General features: G+C 39.6%; 3 protein-coding genes across 3 annotated transcripts in view; 2 read left to right on the plus strand and 1 right to left on the minus strand.

Annotated features, from left to right (window-relative positions):
• The window catches only part of LOC144628981 (CUB and sushi domain-containing protein 3-like), a 732439-nt gene that overhangs the window by 510556 nt on the left and 208072 nt on the right, over positions 1–13811 (minus strand). The window lies entirely within an intron of this gene.
• LOC144628967 (complement receptor type 2-like) overlaps positions 1–13811 on the plus strand; it is a 218013-nt gene that overhangs the window by 8628 nt on the left and 195574 nt on the right. The gene's annotated exons all lie outside the window — the stretch shown is intronic.
• Positions 1–13811, plus strand: part of LOC144629074 (E-selectin-like) — a 46529-nt gene that overhangs the window by 2431 nt on the left and 30287 nt on the right. The window lies entirely within an intron of this gene.

The following is a 13811-nucleotide window of genomic DNA, read 5'->3' on the forward strand; positions in this document are numbered from 1 at the left end:
TCCTAACTACCAAATGGATATTAAAAAGTTTCAATTCTTTTTATTTTGGAAAATATCGAGAAGGCCGATTTGAAGCGTCCGTGACGGCTCGCCAACATGGCGGATCAAAGGTGTTCTTGTTACTTCGACACTGAACCTGCCGTCACAGTTTCTCGATCATACTTGGCATAGTTATAAAGAACTATCTTTCTTCTTTCTATATATCAAAATAGATTCGGCAAATGTTGAGTTTGGAGGATCAACGGCCAAGAAGTTCGAAGGTATGTTAACGATGTTTTGAACAGTCTCAAATTTACTACAAAATGAAAGGCTAATAACTCCACTGTTATCTCGATTTAGAACTAGCCATTTACCATGAACAAAGCTTGTTCATTGGTGAATTGATTCCATTAAAAAAAAATTGGGGAAATGTAACCGTTAAGAATAAAAAATTATGGAACCTCTAGTAAATTGGCCATTTCAGCGCCATTTCAGCGGATCAGCTCATTTAACAGCAAATAATCGGGAGAAACATGAAAGGGTTACAGTCGTTTATAATAAGCAGTTTCCATGTATTCTTTGCTTATCTTAAACAAATACATGATCTTTGCCAAAGATATGGCGATTTTTGAGCGTACGATCGTTTCTCCAAATCATTTTTATGTCGGCAACTTTATTTTATTTGTTGTCGAGATCATACGCTGTTGTTATTCAATATTCGTTTCACAAGAACTTCTGTTGCTCGCATTTCCCAAATCACTGTTTAAGAAATTGCCCATTCCGTAACAGGGTCATTCTTACTTTTTCTTTAAAAATTACTAGGAAAGCAAGAATGTCATAGAACGGTTTTATACTAGTGAAAATACCGGTCAGACATAACTTCAACTGTTCGTGTTATCTGGCTGTTTTCACAAATATGCAAATTAAGGAATTCTTAAAGTGCCTATCTTTAACTATTTCACGCTTAAAGATTCCTCTAAATCTTTTCGCCTACCTTTTGGCCAAACTAAGTTTTGTGTCTCCAGGCAGAATGCTCGTTATCAGCAATGAAAGTCGAAGAGATACAGAAGCTCGAGTAAAATTCTAACTGCTGTGAAATGAACATCGTTTGAGCTTGACGTGTATTTATAGATTGCGCTCGAGCTCCGTTAATTAAGTTTATTCATTTGGCGATCAGATAAAAATCAATGAATGATCAGAGTTATTAAAGTCCATTTCTAAGCACGAGAGACACGGAAGTTTGTTTCAGAAGCATTTATGCATAGAAATACCAGTTTATTATTGACTGACGCGGTTATAAAATACTCGGCTTCTAGCGGTAAATCTGCATTTATAATAGCTGGGAGTTTGGGGTTTTTTTTGGTGTTGTTGTAGGAAGGCGGGGGGAGGGGGGTGGAAGTGGTGCCTCCGAATCCTCTTTAGATCTCTGACACAGTGGTCTGAATGTTGAAAAAAAGAGCTCATCTGTTAATAAGCATAATGCGAGCTGATTTTGAAATGAACATGACTTTACGTTTGTGTCATCAGTAATTATCGTGTCTGAAGAAGGCGTGGCTTACTCTCGGCAAGAACAACATAATAACAGTGAAGCTAACACATTTTCCTCATTGATTTGAAATGAATTTCGAATCAATTCTTTTTAGGGCAAGTTAAAAGATACAAATGTTTTTCGTCCAGATTTTTACAAAAAAAAAGCAGGTGAGAACTTGGCTGTTTTTGTTATCTCGGACTTTTTTTTTTATTAAAGTCGAACCTCTCCATAAGGACACCTCTCGTGATGCGTCATGACTTACATCACGTATGTCCTTATCGCCGACCTAGGTGAAGAAAGGGACTACCGTAATTACTCGAATAAGCGCCGCGGCGCTTATTAAATTTTTTACGCCTCCAGTGCGGCGCTTATTCGAGGGCGGCGCTTATTTGAGGGCGGCGCTTATTAAAAAGTTTGACGCCACAAAGAATCTAATCCTTAACATTTATTAAAATAGGGTCCCCTGATTGCCAAAAGTCGTCTCTTGCTGAAGATTGTACTGAAGAATGTTCAATAGAAAAAAATTGAGCGGTAAAACAAGCACTTTGAACTGCAGAACGTCGCTTTTGATGGAAAGAAATGTCCAAGTTTGTTTAAGAGTTGCTTTGTAGTTCTGTTTCTAGTTAAACAGATTTCCTTGAATAAGCGCCGCATCGGGACTGCGGCGCCGGGGGCGGCGCTTATTAACTTTTTTGTCCGAAATGCGGCGCTTATTCGAGGGCGGCGCTTATTCGGGGGCCGCGCTTATTCGAGTACATACGGTATGATAGTACAGAGGCTTTCCGAAGAACTCAACGCAATATCCCCCCAAAGCTCGAACCGGGATTTAAAAATCTCAAAAAAGTGTTAATATGAATTGTAAATCCACTCATAGCGGTCTGGCCTTACTAAAACCTGGAGAGAGAAAAAGACAGTGGGCAGATAAATGAAAGCTGCTCGAGAGTACGCTGTTGAGCAGATTCTGTGAAATTCCCCTTTTTATCCTTTTCTCTCATAAGCCCTCCCAATTCAAGGCCCATATATTTCTTCCAAGTCAACTGTCAAAGTTTAAGGCCACTTTTTTTCTACCAGGTTACCGTCTTGAGAGTTTTAAATTTTATTAAATCTTGGTGACACTGTCCCTTTAATTCATTAATGTAATTCAAATCAGTTTATAAAAACGTTTTTCAGAAAACAAGAAGTTTTTTAATTTCGCTTTAAGCCACCGCACCCCAACCACGGATATAAGACCTACCACATTTAAAAGCCCACATTTCGTACCAAACTGTACAACCCCAGGGCTTATACAAGCAGATTTTGGCACTTTCTTACACGGTTGGGGAGCGTGATGGCCTAATAATGGTCACTGCGCTGGACTCTGGACCAAACAGTCCTGGATAGAGCTTTTGGGGGACAATGCGTTAAGTTCTTTGGAAAGCCTCTCAACTCCCAGAGTCCCTTTCCTTACCCAGGTGTAAAAATGATTACCAGTCAATCTTTAGCTTTTCGGGAAGGGAGATAACCCTGCGATGGACTAGCATCCCATCCGGGTGGAGTAAAAAATACTCGTTGTCGCTTCACGTTGCGGAAACTGGTATGAGCTCCGGCCTGATGGGCCACTAGGCTCGTAACCTGCCTATTGAGAGACCTGGCGGAGAACTACATAAATGGACCGGGCGGCCATAAATTTGTATAATATTGTCACTCGACCCTTACCGTATATAACTCCCAAATGATGTTGTTAAATGCGTGAAGGAATTTTTGCTCCGTCTTTCAGAGACTTGTCCTTCTGATAAGCGACAATTGGAGGTATAGTAAATGTTTGAGCGGGTTAATGGTTCTAAGTTATGAGAGTACAGTGTCTCATAAGAATCTTTTTAAGATTCGGAGTAGAATATTCAGTTTGCTCATGTCTGCGAGTATGGCGGCGACATTGTCGTCGTTAAATTTGGCCATGGAGTTCTTAAAAGAACTGGTTTTTTTCAAATTAGCAAGACCGGTTTCGAAAACGAATTAAGTCGTTTCCTTCGTCAGTTGCTTTTAGTTCTGTGCTCATGTAGATGTGAGCGGCTATGACCTGAAGCTCGCAGAGGTAGCGCCCTCTTTTATAGCCCAAAAAGAACTCGCAATAAAAAAACTGACCAATGAGAAGTCGTCGGTTTGCATCAGTGCTATTGTTATCAATAAACAATAGACGCCAACTGGTCGGATGCAAATTTCTGCTTGAAAACAGAATGACTTCAAGAAAGTTTTTACGAGTTTGTTTTCCAATTGTAAGGATACTGAAAAGTCAGTAAACTTAAATGTCAACAAGATAGTGGCTAAAGAAGAACAAAAAGTTCAATGAAGCCGGGTTCGTGGAGTCTAGTTCGTACGGTGGCAGTGTAGTTTTTGAAGTCAAAGTGTATAATATTGTCACTCGACCCTTACCGTATATAACTCCCAAATGATGTTGTTAAATGCGTGAAGGAATTTTTGCTCCGTCTTTCAGAGACTTGTCCTTCTGATAAGCGACAATTGGAGGTATAGTAAATGTTTGAGCGGGTTAATGGTTCTAAGTTATGAGAGTACAGTGTCTCATAAGAATCTTTTTAAGATTCGGAGTAGAATATTCAGTTTGCTCATGTCTGCGAGTATGGCGGCGACATTGTCGTCGTTAAATTTGGCCATGGAGTTCTTAAAAGAACTGGTTTTTTTCAAATTAGCAAGACCGGTTTCGAAAACGAATTAAGTCGTTTCCTTCGTCAGTTGCTTTTAGTTCTGTGCTCATGTAGATGTGAGCGGCTATGACCTGAAGCTCGCAGAGGTAGCGCCCTCTTTTATAGCCCAAAAAGAACTCGCAATAAAAAAACTGACCAATGAGAAGTCGTCGGTTTGCATCAGTGCTATTGTTATCAATAAACAATAGACGCCAACTGGTCGGATGCAAATTTCTGCTTGAAAACAGAATGACTTCAAGAAAGTTTTTACGAGTTTGTTTTCCAATTGTAAGGATACTGAAAAGTCAGTAAACTTAAATGTCAACAAGATAGTGGCTAAAGAAGAACAAAAAGTTCAATGAAGCCGGGTTCGTGGAGTCTAGTTCGTACGGTGGCAGTGTAGTTTTTGAAGTCAAAGTGTATAATATTGTCACTCGACCCTTACCGTATATAACTCCCAAATGATGTTGTTAAATGCGTGAAGGAATTTTTGCTCCGTCTTTCAGAGACTTGTCCTTCTGATAAGCGACAATTGGAGGTATAGTAAATGTTTGAGCGGGTTAATGGTTCTAAGTTATGAGAGTACAGTGTCTCATAAGAATCTTTTTAAGATTCGGAGTAGAATATTCAGTTTGCTCATGTCTGCGAGTATGGCGGCGACATTGTCGTCGTTAAATTTGGCCATGGAGTTCTTAAAAGAACTGGTTTTTTTCAAATTAGCAAGACCGGTTTCGAAAACGAATTAAGTCGTTTCCTTCGTCAGTTGCTTTTAGTTCTGTGCTCATGTAGATGTGAGCGGCTATGACCTGAAGCTCGCAGAGGTAGCGCCCTCTTTTATAGCCCAAAAAGAACTCGCAATAAAAAAACTGACCAATGAGAAGTCGTCGGTTTGCATCAGTGCTATTGTTATCAATAAACAATAGACGCCAACTGGTCGGATGCAAATTTCTGCTTGAAAACAGAATGACTTCAAGAAAGTTTTTACGAGTTTGTTTTCCAATTGTAAGGATACTGAAAAGTCAGTAAACTTAAATGTCAACAAGATAGTGGCTAAAGAAGAACAAAAAGTTCAATGAAGCCGGGTTCGTGGAGTCTAGTTCGTACGGTGGCAGTGTAGTTTTTGAAGTCAAAGTGTATAATATTGTCACTCGACCCTTACCGTATATAACTCCCAAATGATGTTGTTAAATGCGTGAAGGAATTTTTGCTCCGTCTTTCAGAGACTTGTCCTTCTGATAAGCGACAATTGGAGGTATAGTAAATGTTTGAGCGGGTTAATGGTTCTAAGTTATGAGAGTACAGTGTCTCATAAGAATCTTTTTAAGATTCGGAGTAGAATATTCAGTTTGCTCATGTCTGCGAGTATGGCGGCGACATTGTCGTCGTTAAATTTGGCCATGGAGTTCTTAAAAGAACTGGTTTTTTTCAAATTAGCAAGACCGGTTTCGAAAACGAATTAAGTCGTTTCCTTCGTCAGTTGCTTTTAGTTCTGTGCTCATGTAGATGTGAGCGGCTATGACCTGAAGCTCGCAGAGGTAGCGCCCTCTTTTATAGCCCAAAAAGAACTCGCAATAAAAAGTTTTATAATATTGTCACTCGACCCTTACCGTATATAACTCCTAAATGTTGTTGTTAAATCTGGGAAGGAATTTTTGCTCTGACTAAAATGTCTTTCAGAGACTTGTCCTTCCGATAAGCGACAATTGGAGGTTTAGAAAATGTTTGAGCGAGTTTGTTGTTCTCAGTTATGAGATGCCAGTGTTTCATGAGAATCTTTTTAAGATTCGGTGCAGCCGGGTTGAAAGTAGTGACAAATGGCAAAACATTGTTGGATGTTGCAGTTTTGTTAAGTAACGCCTCAGATCGTGTTGAGAAGTTTACTTCGGCTAAGATTTTCTCGGCGAGTTCCCGAGGGTATCCTCGCTCGAGTAATCGAGTCAGAAATTCTAGTTTTCGTAACTCGAAAATTTCTTTAACCGAGTTTGTTCTCAGTAAACGAAAGGCCTCTCCCTTGATAAAACCCTTTTTAACACTGAAAGGGTGACACGAAGAGAAGTGCGTGTATTGGAAAGTTTCTGTAGGCTTGAAATGAGTTTGAACATCCAGAGTTTTGCTGTCAGTGAACCGCGGTCCTTTGAAAACTTCAGTGTCAAGGAAAACAATTTTTTCTGATGACATTTCATGCGTGAATTTGATAGTGGCGTGGAATAAATTAGCGAAGTCGACAAAGTCGCTGATTTCTCGCTCGGATAGAGTCCACACTGAAAATATGTCATTGTAGTGTATAATATTGTCACTCGACCCTTACCGTATATAACTCCCAAATGATGTTGTTAAATGCGTGAAGGAATTTTTGCTCCGTCTTTCAGAGACTTGTCCTTCTGATAAGCGACAATTGGAGGTATAGTAAATGTTTGAGCGGGTTAATGGTTCTAAGTTATGAGAGTACAGTGTCTCATAAGAATCTTTTTAAGATTCGGAGTAGAATATTCAGTTTGCTCATGTCTGCGAGTATGGCGGCGACATTGTCGTCGTTAAATTTGGCCATGGAGTTCTTAAAAGAACTGGTTTTTTTCAAATTAGCAAGACCGGTTTCGGGAACGAAAAGTCGTTTCCTTCTTCAGTTGCTTTAGTTCTGTGCTCAAGTGACTGTGAGCGGGCTTTGACCTGAATCTCGCAGAAACGCTCTTTTTTATAGCCAAAGGATGACTCGCAATTAAAAACTGACCAATGGGAAGTCTAGAAACTGACCAATGGGAAGTCCGGGATCTCGATCCGACGCGCGTCAGTTGGCATCAGTTCTATTGTTATCCAAGAACAATGGACGCCAACTGATCGTATGCAAATTCGGGATCGAAGCATGAAATGACTTCAAGTGAGTTTTTAGAGTTTTCTTTTCCAATTGTGAGAATACTGAAAATCAGTAAACTTTTTTGTCAACAAGATAGTGGCTAAATTTGAACAGTAAAGTTCAACGAAGCCGGGTTGGTGGAGTCTAGTTCATACGGTGGTAGTGTAGTATTTCAAGTCAAAGTTTTATAATATTGTCACTCGACCCTTACCGTATATAACTCCTAAATGTTGTTGTTAAATCTGGGAAGGAATTTTTGCTCTGACTAAAATGTCTTTCAGAGACTTGTCCTTCCGATAAGCGACAATTGGAGGTTTAGAAAATGTTTGAGCGAGTTTGTTGTTCTCAGTTATGAGATGCCAGTGTTTCATGAGAATCTTTTTAAGATTCGGTGCAGCCGGGTTGAAAGTAGTGACAAATGGCAAAACATTGTTGGATGTTGCAGTTTTGTTAAGTAACGCCTCAGATCGTGTTGAGAAGTTTACTTCGGCTAAGATTTTCTCGGCGAGTTCCCGAGGGTATCCTCGCTCGAGTAATCGAGTCAGAAATTCTAGTTTTCGTAACTCGAAAATTTCTTTAACCGAGTTTGTTCTCAGTAAACGAAAGGCCTCTCCCTTGATAAAACCCTTTTTAACACTGAAAGGGTGACACGAAGAGAAGTGCGTGTATTGGAAAGTTTCTGTAGGCTTGAAATGAGTTTGAACATCCAGAGTTTTGCTGTCAGTGAACCGCGGTCCTTTGAAAACTTCAGTGTCAAGGAAAACAATTTTTTCTGATGACATTTCATGCGTGAATTTGATAGTGGCGTGGAATAAATTAGCGAAGTCGACAAAGTCGCTGATTTCTCGCTCGGATAGAGTCCACACTGAAAATATGTCATTGTAGTGTATAATATTGTCACTCGACCCTTACCGTATATAACTCCCAAATGATGTTGTTAAATGCGTGAAGGAATTTTTGCTCCGTCTTTCAGAGACTTGTCCTTCTGATAAGCGACAATTGGAGGTATAGTAAATGTTTGAGCGGGTTAATGGTTCTAAGTTATGAGAGTACAGTGTCTCATAAGAATCTTTTTAAGATTCGGAGTAGAATATTCAGTTTGCTCATGTCTGCGAGTATGGCGGCGACATTGTCGTCGTTAAATTTGGCCATGGAGTTCTTAAAAGAACTGGTTTTTTTCAAATTAGCAAGACCGGTTTCGGGAACGAAAAGTCGTTTCCTTCTTCAGTTGCTTTAGTTCTGTGCTCAAGTGACTGTGAGCGGGCTTTGACCTGAATCTCGCAGAAACGCTCTTTTTTATAGCCAAAGGATGACTCGCAATTAAAAACTGACCAATGGGAAGTCTAGAAACTGACCAATGGGAAGTCCGGGATCTCGATCCGACGCGCGTCAGTTGGCATCAGTTCTATTGTTATCCAAGAACAATGGACGCCAACTGATCGTATGCAAATTCGGGATCGAAGCATGAAATGACTTCAAGTGAGTTTTTAGAGTTTTCTTTTCCAATTGTGAGAATACTGAAAATCAGTAAACTTTTTTGTCAACAAGATAGTGGCTAAATTTGAACAGTAAAGTTCAACGAAGCCGGGTTGGTGGAGTCTAGTTCATACGGTGGTAGTGTAGTATTTCAAGTCAAAGTTTTATAATATTGTCACTCGACCCTTACCGTATATAACTCCTAAATGTTGTTGTTAAATCTGGGAAGGAATTTTTGCTCTGACTAAAATGTCTTTCAGAGACTTGTCCTTCCGATAAGCGACAATTGGAGGTTTAGAAAATGTTTGAGCGAGTTTGTTGTTCTCAGTTATGAGATGCCAGTGTTTCATGAGAATCTTTTTAAGATTCGGTGCAGCCGGGTTGAAAGTAGTGACAAATGGCAAAACATTGTTGGATGTTGCAGTTTTGTTAAGTAACGCCTCAGATCGTGTTGAGAAGTTTACTTCGGCTAAGATTTTCTCGGCGAGTTCCCGAGGGTATCCTCGCTCGAGTAATCGAGTCAGAAATTCTAGTTTTCGTAACTCGAAAATTTCTTTAACCGAGTTTGTTCTCAGTAAACGAAAGGCCTCTCCCTTGATAAAACCCTTTTTAACACTGAAAGGGTGACACGAAGAGAAGTGCGTGTATTGGAAAGTTTCTGTAGGCTTGAAATGAGTTTGAACATCCAGAGTTTTGCTGTCAGTGAACCGCGGTCCTTTGAAAACTTCAGTGTCAAGGAAAACAATTTTTTCTGATGACATTTCATGCGTGAATTTGATAGTGGCGTGGAATAAATTAGCGAAGTCGACAAAGCTAAAAGCAACTGACGAAGGAAACGACTTAATTCGTTTTCGAAACCGGTCTTGCTAATTTTTTAAAAAACAGTTCTTTTAAGAACTCCATGGCCAAATTTAACGACGACAATGTCGCCGCCATACTCGCAGACATGAGCAAACTGAATATTCTACTCCGAATCTTAAAAAGATTCTTATGAGACACTGGAATCTCATAACTTAGAGCCATTAACCCGCTCAAACATTTACTATACCTCCAATTGTCGCTTATTAGAAGGACAAGTCTCTGAAAGACAGAGCAAAAATTCCTTCACGCATTTAACAACATCATTTGGGAGTTATATACGGTAAGGGTCGAGTGACAATATTATACACTTTGACTTCAAAAACTACACTGCCACCGTACGAACTAGACTCCACGAACCCGGCTTCATTGAACTTTTTGTTCTTCTTTAGCCACTATCTTGTTGACATTTAAGTTTACTGACTTTTCAGTATCCTTACAATTGGAAAACAAACTCGTAAAAACTTTCTTGAAGTCATTCTGTTTTCAAGCAGAAATTTGCATCCGACCAGTTGGCGTCTATTGTTTATTGATAACAATAGCACTGATGCAAACCGACGACTTCTCATTGGTCAGTTTTTTATTACGAGTTCTTTTTGGGCTATAAAAGAGGGCGCTACCTCTGCGAGCTTCAGGTCATAGCCGCTCACATCTACATGAGCACAGAACTAAAAGCAACTGACGAAGGAAACGACTTAATTCGTTTTCGAAACCGGTCTTGCTAATTTTTTAAAAAAACAGTTCTTTTAAGAACTCCATGGCCAAATTTAACGACGACAATGTCGCCGCCATACTCGCAGACATGAGCAAACTGAATATTCTACTCCGAATCTTAAAAAGATTCTTATGAGACACTGGAATCTCATAACTTAGAGCCATTAACCCGCTCAAACATTTACTATACCTCCAATTGTCGCTTATTAGAAGGACAAGTCTCTGAAAGACAGAGCAAAAATTCCTTCACGCATTTAACAACATCATTTGGGAGTTACATACGGTAAGGGTCGAGTGACAATATTATACACTCTGGATGTTCAAACTCATTTCAAGCCTACAGAAACTTTCCAATACACGCACTTCTCTTCGTGTCACCCTTTCAGTGTTAAAAAGGGTTTTATCAAGGGAGAGGCCTTGCGTTTACTGAGAACAAACTCGGTTAAAGAAATTTTCGAGTTACGAAAACTAGAATTTCTGACTCGATTACTCGAGCGAGGATACCCTCGGGAACTCGCCGAGAAAATCTTAGCCGAAGTAAACTTCTCAACACGATCTGAGGCGTTACTTAACAAAACTGCAACATCCAACAATGTTTTGCCATTTGTCACTACTTTCAACCCGGCTGCACCGAATCTTAAAAAGATTCTCATGAAACACTGGCATCTCATAACTGAGAACAACAAACTCGCTCAAACATTTTCTAAACCTCCAATTGTCGCTTATCGGAAGGACAAGTCTCTGAAAGACATTTTAGTCAGAGCAAAAATTCCTTCCCAGATTTAACAACAACATTTAGGAGTTATATACGGTAAGGGTCGAGTGACAATATTATAAAACTACCTCTGCGAGCTTCAGGTCATAGCCGCTCACATCTACATGAGCACAGAACTAAAAGCAACTGACGAAGGAAACGACTTAATTCGTTTTCGAAACCGGTCTTGCTAATTTGAAAAAAACCAGTTCTTTTAAGAACTCCATGGCCAAATTTAACGACGACAATGTCGCCGCCATACTCGCAGACATGAGCAAACTGAATATTCTACTCCGAATCTTAAAAAGATTCTTATGAGACACTGTACTCTCATAACTTAGAACCATTAACCCGCTCAAACATTTACTATACCTCCAATTGTCGCTTATCAGAAGGACAAGTCTCTGAAAGACGGAGCAAAAATTCCTTCACGCATTTAACAACATCATTTGGGAGTTATATACGGTAAGGGTCGAGTGACAATATTATACACTTTGACTTCAAAAACTACACTGCCACCGTACGAACTAGACTCCACGAACCCGGCTTCATTGAACTTTTTGTTCTTCTTTAGCCACTATCTTGTTGACATTTAAGTTTACTGACTTTTCAGTATCCTTACAATTGGAAAACAAACTCGTAAAAACTTTCTTGAAGTCATTCTGTTTTCAAGCAGAAATTTGCATCCGACCAGTTGGCGTCTATTGTTTATTGATAACAATAGCACTGATGCAAACCGACGACTTCTCATTGGTCAGTTTTTTTATTGCGAGTTCTTTTTGGGCTATAAAAGAGGGCGCTACCTCTGCGAGCTTCAGGTCATAGCCGCTCACATCTACATGAGCACAGAACTAAAAGCAACTGACGAAGGAAACGACTTAATTCGTTTTCGAAACCGGTCTTGCTAATTTGAAAAAAACCAGTTCTTTTAAGAACTCCATGGCCAAATTTAACGACGACAATGTCGCCGCCATACTCGCAGACATGAGCAAACTGAATATTCTACTCCGAATCTTAAAAAGATTCTTATGAGACACTGTACTCTCATAACTTAGAACCATTAACCCGCTCAAACATTTACTATACCTCCAATTGTCGCTTATCAGAAGGACAAGTCTCTGAAAGACGGAGCAAAAATTCCTTCACGCATTTAACAACATCATTTGGGAGTTATATACGGTAAGGGTCGAGTGACAATATTATACACTTTGACTTCAAAAACTACACTGCCACCGTACGAACTAGACTCCACGAACCCGGCTTCATTGAACTTTTTGTTCTTCTTTAGCCACTATCTTGTTGACATTTAAGTTTACTGACTTTTCAGTATCCTTACAATTGGAAAACAAACTCGTAAAAACTTTCTTGAAGTCATTCTGTTTTCAAGCAGAAATTTGCATCCGACCAGTTGGCGTCTATTGTTTATTGATAACAATAGCACTGATGCAAACCGACGACTTCTCATTGGTCAGTTTTTTTATTGCGAGTTCTTTTTGGGCTATAAAAGAGGGCGCTACCTCTGCGAGCTTCAGGTCATAGCCGCTCACATCTACATGAGCACAGAACTAAAAGCAACTGACGAAGGAAACGACTTAATTCGTTTTCGAAACCGGTCTTGCTAATTTGAAAAAAACCAGTTCTTTTAAGAACTCCATGGCCAAATTTAACGACGACAATGTCGCCGCCATACTCGCAGACATGAGCAAACTGAATATTCTACTCCGAATCTTAAAAAGATTCTTATGAGACACTGTACTCTCATAACTTAGAACCATTAACCCGCTCAAACATTTACTATACCTCCAATTGTCGCTTATCAGAAGGACAAGTCTCTGAAAGACGGAGCAAAAATTCCTTCACGCATTTAACAACATCATTTGGGAGTTATATACGGTAAGGGTCGAGTGACAATATTATACACTTATCGTGAATTGAGGCGCGGCGCTCCCACATTAAGGGGTGGCATGGCATGACGAAGAGTAATTGATAATCCATTCCCCGAACTGTTTCAAATTCAGGCCACTGTGTAAAAGAACAAAAGAGGATACGAAGGCACCACTTCCACACCCCCCTCCCCCCCCCCGAGCCCCCTAAAAAAAAAAACAACACCAAAAAACACCCCAAACTCCCAGCTATTATAAATGCAGATTTACCGCTCAAAAATTAACCGGTATTTCTATGCATAAATGCTTCTGAAACAAACTTCCGTGTCTCTCGTGCTTAAAAAATGGACTTTAATAACTCTGATCATTCATTGATTTTTATCTGATCGCCAAATGAATAAACTTAATTAACGGAGCTCGAGCGCAATCTATAAATACACGTCAAGCTCAAACGATGTTCATTTCACAGCAGTTAGAATTTTACTCGAGCTTCTGTATCTCTTCGACTTTCATTGCTGATAACGAGCATTCTGCCTGGAGACACAAAACTTCGTTTGGCCAAAAGGTAGGCGAAAAGATTTAGAGGAATCTTTAAGCGTGAAATAGTTAAAGATAGGCACTTTAAGAATTCCTTAATTTGCATATTTGTGAAAACAGCCAGATAACACAAACAGTTGCAGTTATGTCTGACAGGTATTTTCACTAGTATAAAACCGTTCTATGACATTCTTGCTTTCCTAGTAATTTTTAAAGGAAAAGTAAGAATGACCCTGTTACGGAATGGGCAATTTCTTAAACAGTGATTTGGGAAATGCGGGCAACAGAAGTTCTTGTGAAACGAATACTTGAATAACAACAGCGTATAATCTCGACAACAAATAAAATAAAGTTGCCGACATAAAAATTTGGAGAAACGATCGTACGCTCAAAAATCGCCATATCTTTGGCAAAGATCATGTATTTGTTTAAGATAAGCAAAGAATACCAGAAAACTGCTTATTATAAACGACTGTAACCCTTTCATGTTTCTCCCGATTATTTGCTGTTAAATGAGCTGATCCGCTGAAATGGCGCTGAAATGGCCAAT

Source organism: Oculina patagonica, chromosome 10 (assembly GCF_052425735.1).
Source record: "Oculina patagonica isolate OP01 chromosome 10, crgOcupat, whole genome shotgun sequence".
NCBI classification, from domain to species: domain Eukaryota; kingdom Metazoa; phylum Cnidaria; class Anthozoa; order Scleractinia; family Oculinidae; genus Oculina; species Oculina patagonica.